Source organism: Haliotis cracherodii, unplaced genomic scaffold (genome assembly GCF_022045235.1).
Source record: "Haliotis cracherodii isolate W230 unplaced genomic scaffold, xgHalCrac1.p SCAF_6, whole genome shotgun sequence".
NCBI lineage: Eukaryota > Metazoa > Mollusca > Gastropoda > Lepetellida > Haliotidae > Haliotis > Haliotis cracherodii.
The window spans coordinates 11,808,694-11,833,310 of record NW_027266319.1 but is presented as its reverse complement, the minus strand read 5'-3'; positions in this window follow the sequence as shown (position 1 = coordinate 11,833,310).

Here is a 24,617-nt window from a genome sequence, read left to right as displayed (position 1 = left end):
AATAGAATAAAAGAACTTGATGTCCATGAAGATTGACGAGGCGCTTCAAAGTTCAGCCAGCCGGGTTGCAACCAGGGGTCATCTTTTGCCTAGGTCATCTTTTTAGACGAGGGGCCATCTGGGGGAATTTTGAGGGTGGTGCGAGAGCCGTTGTTCATAGCCGGATAGGGCAGACTGTGGAGTTCGTGTTCATGTATACTCTTCCTATAACAAGAACTGTACACCACCGCCTCCATGGTCTAGTGGATAGAGCGTTTTTCCGGAGAGTGGAAGGTTGGGGTTCGAGCCTCTGACCGAGTCATACCAAAGACGTTAAGAAATTGTACTCGTTGTTGCCCTACTTGTCATTATGGGTACACCAGACTGGTCGGCTCGGCGTCAGTATACTGCTATACTTTGTGTGAGTGGGGTCTCCATGTATGACATCTCTGACTAGTCCTTACGAATACAAACACACGTGCATGCCTGTCGCTTATAAAAGTGCAGTAATCTTGAACGCGACGTTAAACCCCGTTTCTCTTCACCTTAAACTAAATTACTTTTAAAGGGGCACTGATCTAAAGCAATTGCCCGGGACTGGTGGTTGCCTTTGTTATTGTTTTTTCCTCGTAAGTACCCGGATGATACGTACCGCAACTGAGCGTGACAAGAGACTGGGCTACCGTCTGCAAGGACAGCTGAATAAACTTGGAGGCAATAATTGTTTTACTCATTTTTGAACACTGATTGGTTAACCGTGATCTATAAAGATTTCGACAAAGGGCGCATGTTAATTAAATTCTTCAGCCTAAACAAAAAGACAATAAGAAGCTCATCGGATGTCGTCATTTGGAAATAGTTATATGATTGTTATAGTTTAAAAATAAAAGAGTATCCATGCAGTGAAAGCATTTTTGGATTTCGGATTGCGTCGATAATATGATTACTACTCCCTTGTTGTCATCCACGTTTCCTGGTATAACCCTACACTTGTGTCTATTTGTCATTTGTCGTCCGGGAGAATGATACTAAATAATTAAGTGTATTCTATATAATTGTGTTCTTGTATTAATTATACAATTTTATTTACATACACCCCTATTCTTTTTAAATGGTGAATCTGCAAAGCAAATACGATTTTATCTTATTCGAACTGAGGAGGTATTGGTAACGTAGGCTTTGAAGGATACAATGTAAATTTGCTTATGGAACAAAAATAATGTTCTTTTATAGTGTCATATTCTGAATACTATTCCATAACTACCGTATTCGACGTAATAAGCGCCCCGCTCTAATAAGCGCCCACGGCGATATTTGCTAATATATTGGCAATTAGCACCCCTTCCGATTGATCAATGTACACAAGACTTATTTATTCGCGTATGATACGCACTCGTGTGTTATATGCACCCTTAATTATGGGCAATTAAATTCTGGAAAAAAATATCTGTCGTACATAAACATTTCAGGCCGTCAGCATAAACCGCGAAATTTATCTTTTATCTGTTTTTTTTTCCCACCAAAATAATATTCTAATAAGAGCTCCCTATTTCTAATTTTGAGAGCGCCCTGGGCGCTTATTACGTCGAATACGGTAATACTGAAACAAAGACCTTTTCAAAAGTTCATGCGTGGCCTCAGAAAATGGAAGTACCAGTAACCGGAAGTTTCTGGCCGCTGCACGTGGCAAACACGTACGTCAGTTGATATTCTCACGATCTTACCAAACTGAGAAAGACATGTTTTATTGACTCCACTGTATTTTTAAACTCCCGGGCGTCTGATGAAACCTCCCGGACATTTCCGGACGTCTGATGAAACCTCCCGGACATTCCCGGACGTCTGATGAAACCTCCCGGACGTTTCCGGACGTCTGATGACACCTCCCGGACATTTCCGGACGTCTGATGAAACCTCCCGGACATTTCCGGACGTCTGATGACACCTCCCGGACGTTTCCGGACACCCCCGGACGTTCCCCGGCGTCCCCGAACGTTACATAGTAGGACCCACGAACACGGGTTATAATATCCCGAAACGATATATAGAGAATCTCACCCGAGTGTCTCGGAAGTCTCGGAATTTTTCCACTTTTATCAACTCGTGTTGATATATTTGATATCAAAAGACACGAGGGTGAGATTTTATTTATCATCCAACATCATTTTTCCCACTTTTTCAATTTGTAGACAGTAATGTACTGCTAACACCTTCAGTAGCAGAGCCATTAGTGATGTCATTTGATTGTGACGTCATGGTAACCAGTGACGTCACAATGGTCTGCAAAGCATTGTGATGTAATTACATTGCAGCGATATCTACAGTGTAGATATCGCTTGATCTAATCCAAGCGATATCTACTGTGGGAGCCAGTTTTGGATGATAAATATTTGTAAAAATATTTGATTGTTACAGAGACACGTGACATCGAATACGTTTCTTTGTACAGCTGCAGACGTGTGGGATATTGTTCCTTTGTGTGGATATTCACGGATACATTCCTCGAACAAGGAAGCTGCCTAATATCATACACATAAATTTGGTTGGTTGTAATTATGATATTTTCATTTTGTTTTCCTTCATTTGCTGTAGCCTTGAACAGATTCATTCTTGTTCCTCTACGTCTTGGTTGGGAAATTCTTCGATGCGCGATAGACGTTGTTTTCACCAGTCTTTTCCTTTGTTAGCGTGTATATATTACAGTCAATTTGTAAAATGTGATTCTCTCAGGCAATTTATAAAATCTGTAAATATTTCAGTCATTTTGACTGAAAAATCTGTCCATTTCTTTAACAGATTGACTAAAACTGATTAAGGCGACCAAAAGGGCCTATAAACATCACAATAGATTATTATGTAGGATTAGAAGCCAAACAAAATAGAAATGTACTTTTCATCGTAACATTTTCAGTCCCTTGGTGATTATATTAAACATAATCATCTTTGGAATTCGTTATCATAATGATACAGATGGACATTTTTTCAAGTCAGTTTGTAAAATAACTGAATATTCAGGCTTTTAATAAATTTCCTAAGTGAAAATTTTGCACATTTTGACTGTAAAAAATATAAACACGATAAAATAAGCAATGATCAGGAGAAATATTTATTTTGTGTTGCAAGTCAAAATAGTGTAAATCAAAAGTTCGTCACCATTACCGATGCTACCCACAAAGATACCTTATTATTTCCAAAAATGTATTCCATTTTGTTGTTAGATGTGAACATACGCCCTTATACTATCAATAAAAGTGACAAATGCGCTTACGAATTGCGCAGCACAGGTCGCCAACTAGTCTAGGTTTCTGCTATATCATCCGGGTACTCGAGCGAAAAAACAATAACAAAGGCAACAACCAGTCCCGGGAAATTGCTTTAGATCAGTGCCCCTTTAAAAATGTAAACTCAAGTCACCGACCAGGTCAACTCTGATCATTTATGGTACGTGTAACTCTTGATTCTATAGCTTGACGAATATCAAGACAGACTTCGAGGATGTCCCCTGAAATTATATTTTTTCTTACTGTCATCGCCTTTATTATACAGACCATATGTAATGACAAATATCGAGGATGACTCTCAGGAGCGTGAAGTTGTGTCTTCTGTATGTTAATCAAAACTTGCCGATTCTCTACTGTCATGTTTATTGGCATAAAATCCTCTTTTTTATTTTACTTATTTCAACAGAATCCGTCCACAAAACTGGTGCACCGGAAGTGGACGATGAACAGCCAATCCAGCAATGGGAAGGGGGATAACTCTGAAATAAACGCTACTTACATGTACTTTATATTCTCTGAGGAAAGACCATTTGGTAATTGGCTTGGGTCTATGAATGAACAACACTTCCGCTCTCCCCTTTGCGCCCCCCCCCCCCCCCCCATTCTCTGCCCCCATCTCCATCTATATATCTCTCTCTAACTTTGACTTACCACACATACGTTTGTGACAAACCGTACACATACATTGCTAAGACATATTACATAATTCGTGTTTTTAAATATAGAAATCCCCATGTCCACAGATAAGGATATTACGTGTTATCACGCCAATTTCTAAACTTATTAGTGATGTAATCGATGTTCTATTACGTGTATCTAAAACTCGTGACCTTGACCTACATAACGAGTTAAAACTCCGATCAGCTGAAACCTTCGGCCTCGATCTGATTAACAAGCTTCATAGGCAAACCTTTAGGACAACACTGTCTCATGTCATCAAAAGAAATCCCAAATCCCCGTTGCAGTCGGAAGAATGCAAAAAATCGTTAATCCTCTATGGTTGATAATTAGGCATGCACGTGCAAGTGCGGCGCTTTCATGTTGTCGCCATTGTACTTTGCCCATAGACTTTCATAACCCGGGGCTGTCATAGTTAATCTCAATCACCCCCATCGAGTAACAGGATTCACGTTATGCCCCTAAATACGCCATGGATACTAATTCCTCACTCATCTGCCACCATGAAAAGGTTTTGCTATTATTTTGACAGTTAACTGGGAGCCGAGAAAGTTCATTGATTTTTGCCCAATTACTGTTCGACCAGGGCCTGCGAAACTCAGGACAAATCCACGGTGGCAGTGATACGAACCCTTGTGTCAGGATCAAACAAAACTGGGTTAAATTAATAAAAAGAAGAGACATATTTTTTCTATTGTAATGAGCATGCGCAAGAAACCGGATATTGAAGAACGACGCGTATTGAAATGTCGTAATCAATTTTTCTTTGACTGTCAAATTCAATTTCCTATTTTTCTTTTGACTCGGTTTAGAATTCTAATATCGATATTTTCATCAAGTGATTTTTATGGAGACTCTGAGGTCAAATAGGCGATGCTTATGTTATATGTGCAGCTCACATTTGATGATATCTGTTTCATGGTTTTTCACATTTGATGATATCTGTTTCATGGTTTTTCACATTTGATGATATCTGTTTCATGGTTTTTCACATTTGGTGATATCCGTTTCAAGGTTTTTCACATTTAGTGATATCCGTTTCAAGGATTTTTCATTTCAAGTTGAACAGGCATATAGTCATACATCCTCCTAATGTAAAGATCAGCTGATAATCATAATTCAATTTAAGATAATCTCCCTGCTACGACGTCGTCAAATTTTACCTTTTGCGAGTGAAACAAATATGATGTTTGTTTGTTGTTTAACGCCGCACTCAGCAATATTCCAGCTGAAAAACTATGAAATGATGTGGTTTAACGCCAACAATGTCAGTCAGTGAAATGTGCAAGACCGACGATTGAACAAAAAATAATACGATTTCGTTATTAAAGATAGAGAGTGAATCCAAAACATGATTTAGTGATAATATAAGCACAAATGCCCTCCCCTAACTAGTATCGGCTAAAAATAGATTTCTCTAAAGTACATATAGACATAACTTTACATATCCATATCATGAAGACGATACTATTATGGCGTGTTTTAAAAGAAATTCACTGACGTTGACGCAGTGATACATGTGTGTAAAAATTCATATGTTAATCTAACGATCCCCAACCAGCGTGTTCCATCATTTACAGACAGCTTGATAAGAACCGGAGTGCTTGGTAATCTGAATATGACTTTCTGACCTTGGTACAATTAAGCCATATATTTTAACACCGAGGTGTGAACTCTGTTGAGTCAGCAATATTGACAGGCTAATTAAGACCTCGACTTTATCGACCCAAGGAGCCGCACCTATATGTCTCAAGTAACCGCGAGGCTTTCAACGTTCCATTTTTTTCAAATGTGATGGCCAAAGGCTTTACAACCTTACAGGGTCATAAATGGCAGACTGTCTACACAGCAATTCAACCCTTGGCCATAATTTGTGTATATTTATAGGCTTTCCTTAATCAGATATCTTTACACTTAGCGTTTCATGCAAATCATTTGCTTAAGGCTATAGGGAAATTTAGGTCAAATCATAAATATAACATTTTACGGACATGTCTGGTAAGTAAAAGTAAGGATTTATATCTTTATGTCAATTTGCCTGAAGATGGTGTTAATGGCCCTTTTGGCATGGTAGTGTTCTTGAAGAGAACTGTTAAGCTTTGGAATGGGCGAATGAGCATGAAAAGACACCATCAAAGTTCTTTCAACGTTTACGATATTGTACGTATATTCTTTGAACGAAACGATAGATTTTTTTAATTTTAACAATTCGTGTGCCAGTGAAGGATAAAGTCCTAAATCTCACGGTGAGATTCGCTCGTGAGGTTCGTTCAAGACCGTTAGGCCGAGAACGAACTTCACGATCGAATCTAAACGTGAGATTTGGGACTTTCTTCTTCCTGATACGAAGTCAATGTCGAAAGAGGGGCCTAACTGATGTACAGTTCATTTCCCTGTTATGGAGTTGAAACGGATGTCTGAAAGCCTCGCCGAAACGCAGCAGCAGTGTCCTGCACGGGCTGAACTTTCAATCAATCATTTTATTTATAAATATGAACCACCCACGGTGGTACAGGAGAAAATGTTTCTTAACCTGATAATAATTTGTATTCAACAAGATGTCGGTTATACTGTACAAATATTTGGCGACATTTAACCATTTTGCTTGGAAAATTCTCTGAACATTTTAACAGAAACACACACATAAACAAGCCGGTATACGAATGCCCTCTAAATAGACACCCGAATACCGCGTTCAAGACTGCTGTCCCGAATACTCTCTAAATACACCCCCGAATCCCGCGTACAGCATTACTGAGTCCCGAATACCCTCTAAATACACCACCGAATACCGCTTACAGCATTGCTGAGTCCCGAATACCCTCTAAATACACCCCAGAATCCCGCGTACAACACTGCTGAGTCCAAAATACCCTCTAAATACACCCCCGAATCTCGCGTACAACACTGTTGAGTCCTGAATACCCTCTAAATACACCCCCGAATCCCGCGTACATCACTTCCGAGTCCCGAATACCCTCTAAATACACCCCCGAATCCCGCGTACATCACTTCCGAGTCCCGAATACCCTTTAAATACACCCCCCGAATCCCGCGTACATCACTTCCGAGTCCAGAATACCCTCTAAATACACCCCCGAATCCCGCGTACATCACTTCCGAGTCCAGAATATCCTCTAAATACACCCCGAATCCCGCGCACAACACTGTTGAGTCCAGAATACCCTCTAAATACACCCCGAATCCCGCGTACAACACTGTTGAGTCTCGAATACCCTCTAAATACACCCCGAATCCCGCGTACAACAGGCAATCACACCGGCACACAGGCAATTACACCGGCAATCAACCCGGCACACAGACGATCACACCGGTACACAGACAATCACACCGGTACACAGACAATCACCAGGGAATCACAACGGTACACAGGCAATCACACCGGCAATCACACCGGCACACAGACGATCACACCGGCACACAGGCAATCACACCGGTACACAGGCAATCACACCGGTACACAGGCAATCACACCGGCACACAGGCAATCACACCGGCACACAGGCAATCACACCGGTACACAGGCAATCACACCGGCACACAGGCAATCACACCGGTACACAGACAATCACACCGGCACACAGGCAATCACACCGGCACACAGGCAATCACACCGGTACAAAGGCAAACACACCGGTACACAAGCAATCACACCGGTACACAGGCAATCACACCGGCACACAGGCAATCACACCGGCACACAGGCAATCACACCGGTACACAGACAATCACACCGGCACACAGGCAATCACACCGGTACACAGGCAATCACATCGGTACACAGGCAATCACACCGGTACACAGGCAATTACACCGGTACACAGGCAATCACACCGGTACACAGACAATCACACCGGTACACAGGCAATCACACCGGCACAGAGGCAATCACACCGGTACACAGGCAATCACACCGGTACACAGGCAATCACACCGGCACACAGGCAATCACACCGGTACACAGGCAATCACACCGGTACACAGGCAATCACACCGGTACACAGGCAATCACACCGACAGACAGGCAATCACACCGGTACACAGGCAATCACACCGGTACACAGGCAATCACACCGGTACACAGGCAATCACACCGGTACACAGGCAAACACACCGACACACAGACAATCATACCGACACACAGGCAATCACACCGACACACGGGTAATCACACCGGTACAGAGGCAATCAGACCGGTACACAGACAATCACCAGGCAATCACACAGGCAATCACACCGGCACACAGGCAATCACACCGCTATCGGGGTACAATGACACGCCATCGACCACGTCACCGAACCTGACCACCCGATCCCGTTAGTCGTCCTTACGACCAGCATAGGTTGCTGGGGACCAATTCTAACCTAGAACCTCCACAGTTGCTTCCACTACGTGGCATACAGCCTTTACTTAGATTCATCAACGACAATATTTTAGGGTGGAATAAATGTTACCGAAACCCTTAATTGTAATAAATTTTATTTGTCATACCAAAACACATATAATATCTCAGACGTCAGGTGTCAAAAGGACACAGCTGACGTAATTGTATTTCATATATATTTTACAAATCAATTTAAGAAATGAATATTACATGTAAAATTACAGATTTTTCAACGACAAATCTGTCATTTATAACTGACAAACAGCCGCCATGAAGCTGGAACATTGCTGAGTGCAGCGTGAAACAATAACGACATCTAACTAACAAAACAACACGGTGGACATTTCGTCACGTTTCCCCATCAATAAGCCTTTATTCTTCACTTGACCCAACACCTTAGGTCTGAATGTCGTACACATCTCACCTACTGAAGAAATACCCAAGGCGCATCAGAGATGATAACACTGTGTAACTAAACGAAACAAATGGACCCCTTAACCAGCTGCAGTCAGTCGAGCAAGAGTTTTTTCCCTTGGGTGATAGGAGTTCAGAGTAATATCCCCTGGCGGTGTATGCATTTCGTGACGTCAGCTTGCGAGTTTACCCGTGGGCTTATCACCAAAGTACCAGGGAACCTTTAATCATGCCTTCACTTTCAGAACGTGTGGGTCGATCAGGCGTCATGTCTCTATGGAGATACGGCGCTAAATCTAAAAAAAGCCCCATATTTTCTTGTGAAAGTTTAGAAAGATTCGACAGTCCCAAAGATAGCATCTCCGTCATAGGTAGCTCTTGTGTGAATAACTTGTGTCTGAATTGAGAAAGGTGCAGCCATCTTCACTTGGAAACCTATTTACGCTGAACACTTCAGAGTAGTGTGAAATGTCACGTCTTAAAATTAACATTTGATTGACGTCATTCGCTCCAGGGTGAATAGATATTTAAAGATTGTTTCTGTATGTGTTATTTTGTTAATTTACACATTTAGAATAAAAAAGGGAAAGTGTAAAATACTTTTATTTAGTGGACAGAATTTTTTTTATAAATTTTCTTTTTTTCTTAAAAAACATATGCTTGAAAAATGTGTATTCGTACAATGTTCTCTTTATTAAATTTATATTTCCATGTAAATTCAATGCTGCAAAAACACGTCTACGTGTGAAAGCCTCTACAGCATAGAATTGCATTATTACCCTTGTAGCTCATATTTAAACGTACGGTGTGAAGTATGTGTGAGAGGTGTGTGTGTGTGTGTGTGTGTGTGTGTGTGTGTGTGTGTGTGTGTGTGTGTGTGTGTGTGTGTGTGTGTGTGTGTTCGACTAGAACCACATTTACAGAACATGATCTTGAAATTTAGAATTAATGTACTCCATTTCAGAACTTCTTTCCCATCGTTTGCCAGTGGAAACCAGTGGAACAAGATCTCTTTGCCAGGAAGGATATGCTCTCATTGAACAGGCAAGTTGATGAATTAGTGTTAGTTTGTGAGTATTTAAAGTCTTAAAGTCTTTGGAAACTTATCGCAATACTTTTCAATACACGTATCAATGTTTAAAGTCAGAAACTGTTCAACTGCAATGTTGTTGTAATGTCAAAGTCTTGTAAATAAAGTATGGCTGTATTGAAGTGAACTTTGCATTTGTGACATTACTATCGTGTAAATATTGAGGTGGGGGCAAATTATCAATATTTTATCATGTATAGCTCTGTGTTGAATAAACGTTGTATTCTGTTCTGCTAATTTGCATTCTGTAAGCAAAGTTGTTGTTGTTTTGATGCCGGAGCGGTATGAATATCCTCATGTTGTACTTGATTTAAACAATATTTATTTCCAGGAAAAAGGAATGGGATTGGTGAACATGTTCAACCTATTTAAACACCTCTCCCTACAAAGAACATTTAACAATTAATAAGAGTAAACTGTACATAAAATCATAAATTTAGATTGATTGTGCCTTCTGTTGCAAATATTATAATGATATACAAGTCACACACAAATACACGCATATATATCGGTACATAAACAAACAGCATAACAGCATATCACACATACAAACAACTATTTGATCGATGTAATCGTTATGAAGACATATTTAGATTATAAATCTTTTTGATTTTGCAAGTACCAAATGGACAAATTGTACAATAACAAGATTAGTATCAGTAGATGTTGTAGCATTTCCATATAATACTTAATCCAAGTCATATCCCTTTATATGGTAGTACATATTGTTCCAAAGATTGCAGTAGTTGCAACATGAAAAGAAGTAATGTGTAGGATCCTCATAATGATATCCACAGGAGCAGGTAGTAGAATCATGAATGTGTCTATGATATTTGTGTGCATTAAAATCTGAGGCGTACTTGTTAACCAATCCATATTTAATAATGACACTTATATCGCGTGAAATCGTTACGGTAAATATGTGCTTAACTCTTCATAAAGTTGACTTCTACCTGAGTCAATTTTAGCAAAAGTATTGCTAACTTGTATATCTATTCAATGTTATGGTTAAAACTCTTTTTAAAAACGGGTAGATTCTCGAAAATACGTCATAACAAAACAACACGAGTTAAACAGCGCTGGAGCTTTGAACTGCACAGGTGTACATTTCATACATCATGTAACACCCTCACAACAAAACCGGAGAAGACAATAGGCGTTAATGTTGTGTATATAGAATAAACGGTTGTTAATTACAGACCATTGTCCACCGTATGTGACAATTGCTACTAAATTGTTATTTTTACAGCTTTTTTTCTTTATAGAATATTATGCAACAATCCCCCGTGTTGGAACACTTGTTTGCGTAATGACCAATAAGAAATGGCCTTTGTTGTGCTAGCTGTTATAACAACAGGCCAGCTGAGCCACCACGTAATTCTACACCGTGACGAGATTATACAACCGTCCTGATTATATCTGGACACACAGTCACGGGGAGAAAAGCCTCAGATGTGTCATCCAATCAATGCTTTTCATTTACAAAATGTCAAATTTATCGAGTGTGAATGTTCTTGGTAATCTGACACTTATTAGACTGATTTGAAATCAGTATATGACATAGATTAAATTTTTAATGAAGTAGACGAACGTAACGAACTTATTTTTATGGTGGAATTGTTAAAATATTTTGTAAATATTTCATTGAATTGTTTGAATGGCATTTTGTAACTATTGTATTCAAGACACGCATACTTTTAAAGAAAATGCAGAGTGCATAAATGAAATATTAAAAGGTTTGGAATTTCGGATGCGGTTGTCAAATCTGTAAATGGACATTCCACACTGTACGTGAAGATCCGGGGTAGAATAGGTCTTCAGCAATCCATGCTTGCCGTAAAAGGCGACTATGCTTGTCGTAAGAGGCGTCTAACGGGATCGGGGGGTCAGGCTCGCTGACTTGGTTGATGCAGGTCATCGATCCCAATTGTGCGGGGGGCGGTCGGGTAGCCTAGTGGTTAAAGTGCTTGCTCTTCACGCCGAAGACCCGTGTTCGAATCCCGACATGGGTACAATGTGTGAAGCCGATTTCTGGTGTCCCCCGCCGTGATATTGCTGGAATATTACTAAAAGCGGCGTAAAACCACACTCACTCACCAATTGTGCGGATATAAGTATAATTATATAATATATAATTAATGTTGTGATATTAATCACTGGATTGTCTGGTCCAGACTCGATTATTTAGAGACCGCCGTCATATACCTGGAATATTGCTGAGTGCGGCGTTAAACAACAAACAAATCACACGGTACGACTATAGTTGGTACAATATTTATGTAACCGTGCTTGTGTTGGCCGATAATGGAGTAGGTGATCTACTGGCCAAATAATCACAAACAGCTGTGGGGGGTGAGGCTGATGACGTTTATTTTATAATCAGTACGAATGTACGTACTTAATTTCAGTCTGAAACAATAAAAGTACAACATAAGCAAATGTAACATAGAAATAAATATATACAATCTGTTATAGTTATCACTTCCATTAAAATGAATAGTATTTACTTTACATTACACAATGCATCAGACGTATCCGTACAATACATCAATACACAGATACAAAATATATTAATATGATATAGAGTGATAACGAACATTACATACCAGATAGGTGATACCTGAACTGGTAATACCGTGACGATAAATGGCACGGTGAACGTTGCTACTGAGAAATCTGCATAATAAAGAAATACAAATGCAGAATACTATATACAAGTGATATCCTATGGTAAAATAGTGTATAAAATATATAGTACAACAGCCACTCATTTCAAACATACATCAAGCATACAGACATACATTTACTTTCCATTACTGTCCAGAGGGGTTTATATTACTTAGTTTATATATATATTTAGGTTTTGTGTTTAATACTGTTTTATACAGATAATAATTACTCACTGAACTGTAAGTTCATCAAGCACTATAAATATATACAAGATGCATTATGTTTCTAATAAATCAAATTAAGAATGCATTCTACAATATATATTATTTCTAATCACAATAATTAGAAATCATCCATATATACAACATCATAAAATAAATAACCAACTAACCTTAAATATGAATAAATCCTTCTACAAATCCAAATCCTCACATAGAAATCAAAGCAGCAATAAATCTTGCTGAGTCTTTCCTTGAGGTGACAAATAGCAACTGAACTTCTAAAATTCAACAACAAACATTGTTGTAGCTGTGGCCAGCTTGGCCTATCAACAAGACAATAGACTGGGCCGGGGCGCGCTGGGGCAAAGAGTGCTGTAAGTCAAAAGCATGCAGTGTGACAATTAGTGGAAGTTAGACTGAGAGTAAGCTTACTTAATGTTACAGAGCTATGGAATGAATGTTTAAGGTATAAAATACTAAGGTATAAAACATAACTAATATTATAACTAATAATATCTTCTTATCATGTAAATATTGTAATAAACTAATCAGTTAAAATGGTAACAAGGCCATATAACCTTACTACTAACTAATAAATCTTAATTAAAAGTTATGTACATAATTGAGCCTGCCACATACTTCTCCCTGCACCCAAATGACGTCCTCGTCATTTGCTGGTGTTATTAAGTAAGGTGACAATGAGCTGTGACATCGCACCACCAATTCGCTCAAAGATGCCAGCAGCCGCAAGCTGTTCGATTAGTTGAGTTCGATCATCCCTGTCCTCTGATGTTGTCTGACTCATCACATAATCTCCTGAGCGCTGCCACTCCGGTGGCCGTCTCTGCCGGAGTGATTTCCTTGGTGGTGGCTTGGGTCTTGGCCTTGGTCGGTCATCTGATGGGACAGGAGCAGTGGCTCCTACCACTGGGTCTGTGTCCTGTTCTTCACTGACATTAGCATCTGCTGCTTCTTCTTCTCTTGCATCCGTTTCTCCTGTACCAGGGTTCTCTGACTCCCGTGGCATGTGGCCGTCGCCACCAGAAGAATGGCTGCCTACCTCTCCAGTTGTCAGATCGTCACCCTCCAACTGTGAGGTAGAATCTCGTTCCAAGGATTCTGCGTTGATGACAGTGGTATCATCAGGCTCCGTTGGAAGTTCAACAAGCAGGCTTGAGATGGACCCACGCTCATCTTGATCCGACACTGATGTTTCTGTCTCTGTTTCTGGTTCTTTAGGGTTCTCTGGTCCTGGAGTCGGAGCTGTTGGTGCTTCTTCAATTCTCTCTGGTAAAGATCCTATGGGTAAGAGGAGGTTACGATGTAAAGTTCTGTTCCTTCCTTCTCCGTTTTCTTTCTTCACAACAAACACTGGTATGCCCAGGTTTGGCTGAGAAAGAACTACGTACGGATCCTCTTCCCACTTGTCAGAGAGCTTGTGCTTTCCCTCAAAGGCTAGAATCTTCACCAGGACACGATCTCCAGACTGGACTGTTGCACCTCTGGCTTTGACATCATACCCTGTCTTCTGTTTCTTCTGGGCTTCCCTTGATGCAGATGTGGCGATCTTGTAGCTCTGTTCCAACCTTGTCTTCAGGGCTTTGACATATGACGTCAGTGTCTGCTTGTCCTTGTTAATCTCAATCCCAAAGGCAAGGTCGATGGGTAGTCGTGCTTCTCTACCAAACATCAGGTAAAATGGGGAGTAGCCCGTTGATTCGTGTCTTGTTGCATTGTATGCATGAACAAGTGGACCGACGAATCCTTTCCAGTCGTACTTCTGGTCCGGCTTTAGTGTTCCAAGCATGTTGAGCAGAGTCCTGTTGAAGCGTTCTGTCATCCCATTACACATTGGATGGTATGGTGTAGTTCTTGACTGGGATATGCCCAAGATGCTGCACAGTTCCTTTATCATTCGACTCATAAAGTTGGCTCCTTGGTCGCTGTGAATTCGCATGGGCATTCCATAGTGGAGAACAAAGTTCTTGTAGAATGCTTCTGCAGTGGTCCTGGCTGTAGTATTCTTGGTTGGCACTGCTAATGCATACCTCGTGAAATGATCTGTGATCACGAGCACATGTTGATATCCTCCCTTTGAAGTTTCTAGGGTGAGAAAATCCATGCAGACTAACTCCAATGGCTGTGATGTGGTGATGGAAACTAGAGGTGCCCGGATATTAGTCGGCGTTTTCCTCCTGAGACATCTGTCGCAGTTCTTAATCCAGTCCATTGTATCAGCTTGCATGCCTGGCCAGTAAAATCTGTCACGAACTAATGAAAGGGTTCGATCACGTCCAGGGTGTCCAATATCATTGTGGAGCCCTTGTAACACATCATTGATGAAGTTAGATGGTAACACAAGTTGATCTTTTGTAATTCCGTCCACTTTGATCTGGCGATACAATATCCCACGTTGAAGTACCAACGAGTGGAAGCTCCGATACAAGGAGGTATTGGCTAGGGTATGAGGAAAGTCTTGTCTCCTTGGCTTCTTCTGGTTACGTACTGCCTGTATCCAAGAAGGTAAAGTTGTATCTGTAGCTTGTGCCATACGCCAATCCCTGTCAGTCATTCCACGTAGGTCATGTGCTGTCGTGTGAAGATCCTTATCCACTGAACTTGCGGAGAGACATAGAGATTCTACAAACGGTTGGGCGTGAACAACACCACAGATGGCCTTTACAGAATCCATAGAGATGTCTTCTTTTTGTTCTAAGTCTGGCAGTCGAGATAATGTATCTGCATCAGTGTTCTTCATTCCAGGTCTGTAGTGAATGTCAAAGTCATAAGCAGAGAGAGTTGCTAACCATCGGTGACCTGTGGCATCCAACTTGGCACTAGTGAGGATGTAGGTAAGGGGGTTGTTATCAGTCAGCACTGTAAACCTTGTTCCAAAGAGATAGTCGTGGAACTTCTCGCTGACCGCCCACTTCAGCGCGAGGAACTCCAGTCGATGGGCTGAGTAGTTGGTTTCTGACTTGGTAAGTCCTCTGCTAGCATAGCTGATAACCCGCTTTGCTCCATCTTGTTCTTGATACAACACTGCGCCTAGTCCTCGTCCACTAGCATCTGTATGCAACTCGAATGGCTGGCTGTAATCCGGGTATGCAAGGATAGGTGGTGAAGCCAGTAATGTCTTGAGTTGTTCGAAGGCTTGTTCTTGTTCTTCTTTCCATTGCCATGGTTGATCAAGTGAATTCTTGGACTTCTTGGATTTCCCATGTGGCATCAGTGAGGATAATGGCTTGGCAATCTTGGCAAAATCCTTCACGAATTTCCGATAGTATCCTGCGAATCCAAGGAATTGTCTAACTTCTGAACCATTGGTAGGTCTCGGCCAATTCAGAATCTTTTCCACCTTTTCAGGATCAGCTGATATGCCTTCTCCAGAAACAACATGGCCTAGAAACTTGATTTTCTTCTTGAAGAAAGAGCATTTCTCTGGTGAAAGCTTCAATCCTGTCTCTCGGATGCGCTGTAAAACTTGTCTCAATCGATCAAGATGTTCTTCGATTGTTGATGAGAAGATAATTATATCATCCAAGTATATTAGACATATCTTTAAATGCAAGCCGTCAAAACACTCGTTCATGAGTCTTTGGTAGGTCGCTGGACTGTTGCACAATCCGAAGGGCATACGATTATATTCATAAAATCCCATTGGTCCGACGGTGAAGGCAGTTCGTTCCTTGTGTGTCTCCTCTATTTCTACTTGGTGGTAGCCACTCTTCATGTCCAGGGTGCTATAGAACTTAGATCCTGTGAGGGCTTCAAACATTTCTTCAATTCTGGGAATTGCATAGCTGTCCTTAATGGTCTGTTGGTTCAGCTGGCGAAAATCGACGCAAAGTCTAAGTTTTCCTGACTTCTTACGGACTAGTACGACATTTGAAGACCATGGAGAATGAGAGCGTCTGATGACTCCACAAAGTAGAAGTTGGTTCAGATGTTCCTTGACTTCCTCGTACATGGCTGGTGGTACTCTTCTGTAACGCTGTTTGAATGGCATGTCATCTGTAAGTTCAATCCGATGACGTACCCTGTCCGTGTGTCCCAAGTCAGTGTCTCCAGTGGAAAATACATCCAAATAATCTTTGATGACTTGTTTCCCCTGTGCAAGTTCTTCTTCTGACACGGCTGATTCGTTGAAGTCCATGAGGTCTAAGACAGTGGCATCTTTCGATGTATTTGATGATGAAGAGGTCTGTGGTATACCTTCCAACTTCACAACTTGCAACTCACAAAGAAGAGCACGGCTTGGAATAGATACTGAGCGGGTTGTAAGATTGGAGACGCGTACATCAACCAGTATCTTCTGTCCACTTCCATCATAAGAGACTAAGGTTGGTACAATGTCAAGGTCGTTAGGAATATATGATCCTTGGGTTGGCTGGACAATGGCATGAGTTGGCTTATAGGGTAGGGGTCTGTCAACATAACCGGCGATGTGGATTTCACTGTTAGCTGGGATAATCTTGCGGTCTTGTTCAGCACTTCTTACTTTGCCAACTGAGTAATTGTTCTTTGCAAGTTCTCTCTCCTTTATCAAAATGCTGCGAAAAGCTAGGTACCAAGGTGTGTGCAGGTCGGCTTGCTGTAGAAACCTTGGTCCATAAAGGTCCTTGCACTGAGTCAGGTAAATGGAAAGAATGTTGGTTCCTAGAGTGACTGGTATTTTCTTGTTGTAAGCACTATCAGGCACAACAAGCAGCATAGAGTGTATCTTAGTCGATGCGCTTCCGGTCCCCTCCAAGTCTACAACAATTAGTCCGCTGTACTGCAGGAGTTCTCCATCGGCACATTCTACATGTAGCATGTGCTTCAAGGGTTCAAGTGGAACACCAGGGAAGTTCTGCCTGTAGAATGTCTCTGATATAGATGAGATAGTTGCTCCTGTGTCCAGTAACGCCTTACACTTGACTCCATTGATGGTAATATTACTCTCTGTTGGGTCTCCCACTAAGTCGGCTGTTATCTGCTGGTTGTTGACGCTTCTTAGGCCCATGGTCCGCCCCTTCCCATAGGCCTGTGGTAGTTTAAAGGGTCTCCGTCTATGATTGCTCTGCATCCCCTCTGAATATGTCCAGGCTGTCCACATCTGTAACATTTTGGGATGTCTTCAAAGGTCTGTGGTCCTTGGAACCAGGTGGGTGTCCCACGGCCAGTTGGGTGCCGTCCGAAGGGTTGACGACCTCTTGTCCTTGGAGGCTGTGTCCATTGCCTAGGGGGCATCTGCCATTGTTGACCGTGACCTTGACCTTGACCTGAAGATGGCAGTTCCTGATTTGGGGTGCATCCTGGCCTGTCAGTCCTACCTACTTGTGCCTTGAGGGTCGCTATCTCTGCAGACATAGATTTCAAAAGGCCTTTGATCTCCTTGAGTTCTGAGTTGTCTGGGGTAACAGTGGTCTTGTGGATGGTGCAAGTCTTCTTGATTGATTTCCTCTGCAGCAGGTCATCTTCAACTTGGCGGAGGTACCTGAGGAAGTTCTCATATGGCTCATCCTGGTCTGCTTTATGGCTAGTTAGATCCTTCAAATCGGCACGGAGGCCAGTCCACAAGGTATCCCGAAGAATCTGTTCCGTGTCGCTGGGTTGAACCTTACCAAGGATAACTCCTTGGCTGAGAATATCCTCCAAACGGCAGGACCATTCAGCTACAGTTTCATTGTCCCCTTGCTTGGCCGTGTAGAACTGCGCCATGATGTTATGCTCTGTGTGTATATTGCCAAATACACTATCCAGCTTGTTGATGAGGGCATCCAGTGGGGCATTCTTGTCCACGTGCATAGCAACTCTGGCCGCCTTGCCGCGAAGTGAGCGCCTGACTGCTTCCAGGACAATGTCCGTGGAGTAGTGGGAACACATACATGTGTACTCGTGCATCCACTGATCAAAGTTGGCATCTCCCTTCCTGTCACCTGAGAAGTATGGTAGCTGTGGACTCTTAGCTAAGGTGACGGTAGTGGGTAGAGAAGGGATAGTAGCAGTTGCTGTTGGTTCCTCCTGTTCTTGATTATGCCTACCTACCTCGGTGATCCATTGCAGTAAATCTTCAGGTGTTTCAGCTTTAGGTTGTAAACCTAACTTATTCAAAGAAGAAACCAACTGATCCATCTCCTCCGGTGACATATTTTGTGTTGCCATACTGAAGTATGAGAAGCAGAATTTCCGAGTAAATAGATAATTGCTACCAGTGAATACACCGGTGTAATGTGGAATTGAAGCGCCAAAGACAGAATCGTTCCTTGTTAAAAAAACAAGGGAAAATAAATTCTCACATGAAGAACCGTAGAATGGGAGGCTTAATAAATGAGACTATACTGTTGATTAGTATACTATACAGTATACAAATGATATACGAGCTGGACGTACCTAGCCCAAGAGAAGTATAATGCACACATTCATGTGTACACTAAAGCTACGGTGAAAGATGATGGATAACCATGAATAAAATAGGCTATGGAATAGGCTAGCAACTTACCAAACAGGATACCTTGTGGCTTACCGGCAAAATATGTACCCTTTACAGTACTTATTTACAGTAAACACAAATTTACCTGAGCTGACTAACGCTTAGATAAGGAATAACTCTAAAATAATGCTAAAAAAACCTTAGGAATAATGCTAAGATGCAACTAATGATTAGTAACAAATATTATTTGTGCAAATAGTGGCAGTGCAAATTGTAAGCTGACGCGCGCAATTGGAGGCGGGTATGGGGCTAACAGGATCAATGAACTTACCCTACAAAATAAGACAATTGCACCAACAACCTAAGAGAAAGAAACAACACTGAACACAGAACCTACAATATCAAATATTTACAGAACTATAACATACATTACCCTGTTATCAGCAAGCACCAGGACTAAAACAAATAAACCACACGTAATCTAACACAACATACCTAACAGTTTATTTAGTTATAAAAAGTTTAGATAGATAGTTTAGGTAGTTAAATAGTTTAGTTTTACAAACTACTTATAGGTTGCCTTAGCACATCATTCATTCATACACACAGACAGATACTGGCTGTTATTGTAATTGCTTCGAGAAATATGAAATAACTAATACTAAATCTAAATAAAATAAGAATTCAGGTGTGATATGGTACAGCGTCGCGTTCAAGATTATTTCACTTATATAACGACCCAATGAAGAATACAAAGAGATTAAGTGTGATAATAAATATGGGAGCTAACTAACTAAGTAAGTAACTAAGTAAGTAAGTAAGTAAGTAAGTAACTAACTAACTAACTAACTAAGTAACTAACTAAGTAACTAACTAAGAAAGTACTTAGTCGGAGCGCTCCTATTGAAACTAAAGTTTACATGTTAAATTTATTAGACAGCACACAAGCAGTAGATACAAGTAATCAGAGTAACATCATAGATGTTGATGGGATGAAAACACAGTTGTTGATTTCATATGTCACGTGAGGCTGCAGCACAATCTTCATAGAGTCTGTACACAGTATAAGTAATCAGCTGTATAAACAGCAATAGTCACATATCATAGTCAATAGTCACACATACATGTATCTACCAACGCACAGGCACATCATATGTTGGCACAATCCGGGGAGTGATCCTGGGTGTCCACGAAATGGCACTTGGCGGTGGTAGCAACGTCTATCTTGATCCTCACTGGGGGCTCCAATGTAACCGTGCTTGTGTTGGCCGATAATGGAGTAGGTGATCTACTGGCCAAATAATCACAAACAGCTGTGGGGGGTGAGGCTGATGACGTTTATTTTATAATCAGTACGAATGTACGTACTTAATTTCAGTCTGAAACAATAAAAGTACAACATAAGCAAATGTAACATAGAAATAAATATATACAATCTGTTATAGTTATCACTTCCATTAAAATGAATAGTATTTACTTTACATTACACAATGCATCAGACGTATCCGTACAATACATCAATACACAGATACAAAATATATTAATATGATATAGAGTGATAACGAACATTACATACCAGATAGGTGATACCTGAACTGGTAATACCGTGACGATAAATGGCACGGTGAACGTTGCTACTGAGAAATCTGCATAATAAAGAAATACAAATGCAGAATACTATATACAAGTGATATCCTATGGTAAAATAGTGTATAAAATATATAGTACAACAGCCACTCATTTCAAACATACATCAAGCATACAGACATACATTTACTTTCCATTACTGTCCAGAGGGGTTTATATTACTTAGTTTATATATATATTTAGGTTTTGTGTTTAATACTGTTTTATACAGATAATAATTACTCACTGAACTGTAAGTTCATCAAGCACTATAAATATATACAAGATGCATTATGTTTCTAATAAATCAAATTAAGAATGCATTCTACAATATATATTATTTCTAATCACAATAATTAGAAATCATCCATATATACAACATCATAAAATAAATAACCAACTAACCTTAAATATGAATAAATCCTTCTACAAATCCAAATCCTCACATAGAAATCAAAGCAGCAATAAATCTTGCTGAGTCTTTCCTTGAGGTGACAAATAGCAACTGAACTTCTAAAATTCAACAACAAACATTGTTGTAGCTGTGGCCAGCTTGGCCTATCAACAAGACAATAGACTGGGCCGGGGCGCGCTGGGGCAAAGAGTGCTGTAAGTCAAAAGCATGCAGTGTGACAATTAGTGGAAGTTAGACTGAGAGTAAGCTTACTTAATGTTACAGAGCTATGGAATGAATGTTTAAGGTATAAAATACTAAGGTATAAAACATAACTAATATTATAACTAATAATATCTTCTTATCATGTAAATATTGTAATAAACTAATCAGTTAAAATGGTAACAAGGCCATATAACCTTACTACTAACTAATAAATCTTAATTAAAAGTTATGTACATAATTGAGCCTGCCACATTTAGACGATATAAACTGTATTTATATCGCATTTAAAACTATTCCTTCGCACTTGGTAGCTGTACACACGATATTGCTTACATTAATTCCGATAATGCTTATTTTCATTCAAATAGATAGGAGAGCCTGAGTTGCATCCCCTAGCTGTGTCAGGATCCTAGGATCGTTGGTTTAATCCCTGGTGTAATTATGATTCATGGTTTGTCAGCTCGCGGTTTTCACAAGAGTTGTTAACGTCGCTTCGTGCCTCCCTCCAATGCTAATCCTTATCGCAGTAATATAACTGTTATATAGCGTAAAAAACAACTCACTAAAATGATAGCCAATCAACTATTAATAAATCATCGAGCAAAATAACACAAGTTACATACCAAGTCTCAATACAGGACTTGTCCCCTTTTCACAAAGCGATCCTAAAAAAGTCATTGTTTTACGACTCTCGGTTTTGTGTTTTTTAACGCCGCACTCAGCAATACTCCAGCTGTATGACAACGGTCTGTAAATTACCAAGTCTGGACCAGACAATCCAGTGATTGATATGATCAGACACTCATCCACTACGTCACACAGACTGGCCACTGGATCCACTGAATCGTCCCTTACGACAGATTCGGTTGTCAGAACCAATTCCACCTCGGATTGATTCCCAATATAGTCACCTCTTAGACAAGCAATTGGGCAGTGGGTGGAGACACGCTGTACGCCGGTCCCACAATGATCGAGTGTGAGTCTCGATTGTAACGCTGTCAATAGGACCGAGAGCAAGATATATTAAAACACGAGGATTATCGGGTTTTACAGCGAACGCGGACAGGATGGTTAACTCTGCACTTACGGATTGTATGAACAATAGCTTGTTGTCCAGGTAAAAACTGCAACTATTCGCGTTTTGCCGACCTTAATTTTGACCCCAAATGTCTAAAGGTCGGCGTAGCGCGAAGACACCAAATTTATAGACCGGAGAAACAAGAAGCTACCCCTTTACACTAGCAAATTGTTTAAGCGTTTTATGTCTGGCTTCCCATTTTTTTTAACTCCAGTGCAAATCATTGCTCATACAACCAATCTGTTTTACCATGGTTACAAAAGGCTGTTTATGACATGTGTTTGTATGGGGTAAGTTATAAATACTGGGCGCGCTATTAGGGTGTTAGGCCGCATTTAGCAGTTCCACAGTAGGGGATATCACGCATTGCAATGTTGAAATATGCAGTGAGCTACGAGGGGTGTTCATTAAAGATTTCCCCTGACCCACTTCCGATGGACCTAGTGGAATGAAACTTGGCATAGGTATTAGTCGTTCTCCACATAGGAACCACCAAGAGTTACACACTTCTCCCATCGTTCTATGCAACTATGGATACCTCGCTTGTAAAAGCCCTCATTTGGCGTCTCAAACCAGGACTTGATTTCAGAAATCAGTGTTTCATCATCTGTGAAACGTTTTCCCTTCAAAAATGACTTCATGGTTGGAAAGAGGTGGAAGTCAGATGATGCAAGGTCAGGAGAGTAAGGAGGATGTGGAAGGATTTCATAGCCACAGGACCGCGCTTCTGTCTGGGCAACATGAGAGTTGTGTACTGGAGCATTGTCTTGCAGGGGGCACGGGTGGCCCAGTCGTCTAAGGCGCCGCGATTCGCTGTGCAGAGTTGCGTCCCTTGGGCACGCCAGAAACCTATGATTGTGGGTTCGAATCCCGGTTCGCCCGATTATGTTTCTAGGTTTGTCAGCACCATACCCGTGCTCGTGGGTTTCACCGACGTGGTAAACGTCCGAGACCTGCATCATTTCGGGCTTTCCTCCCACATTAAGCTGACACGCCGTGATATAACTGGAATACTGTTAAAAGCGGCGTTAAACCCAACTCACTCACTCATTTCCACAGCAGTGAAGCATAGTAAGCTCCTGTAATTGTGGTACCCTTTGCCAAGATATCCATCATCACTACTCCGTGCTGGTCCCAAAACACCGTGAGCATGACCTTGCCTGCAGAGGGTTGGACACGTGCCTTCTTTGGGGGTGGTGATTCCACATGCTTCCATTGCATCGACTGAACTTTAGTCTCAGGATCATAGTGATGGACCCATGTTTCATCCTGTGTTTGCCTGGGTTTTTTTTGGCACATGTCCAAAAGATCCTTTGAGCAATTGACTCGTTCCTGCTTTTGGGAATCCATCGTGGAGACACCTTATGCATGTTCAAATTGTCATGGATGATTTTTTCCACAGACCCTACACTGATCTTGACATCTTGTGCTAACTGGCGAACAGTTATACGTCGGTCTGCCAAAATGGCGGTCTCCACTTGATGGTTAGTATCCTCATCAATGACTGAATGGGGGCGACCAGGAATGGCAGCTGTTTCCACAGATGTCCGACCACACTTGAACTGGCAATGCCAGTGTTTAACAGCGTCATATGATGGGGCATCTTCCCCATAAGTTGCTTTCATTTCATCGAAAGTTTCTTTTGGTGTGCGACCTTTCAAATATAAAAACCTAATCACTGCTCGGTATTCTACTGGCTCCATTGTCACACCCTACTCGATCATAACACCTGTAAAAGTGGTAAGATTAATAGTTCGGTGCTGCAAATTCAGACATAACCCATAGATACATGTATCATTACACATGTGAAATTTCAACCAAATATGATAACCCTAAGTGGTTTAGGAGAAATCTTTAATGAACACCCCTCGTATGCTGTGGACGTTTAGATTCTTCGTGTATCATTAATATATAGAGAATAAAACTGTATATAGCGACGAGCAAAACATATGCATTCATAAAAACAAAAGAACCCAAAAAAAACCAAACGAAACACGTGTACAGTGAAACAGGTGATGACCACACTTTCAGCATATATAAATAAGACGGAAAAACAGTAAACACAACTAAATGCACTCCAGTGGTAAAATGAAATTGTATTTAATTGTAATTGTTCTTAACGTCACTTATCATTTATCTA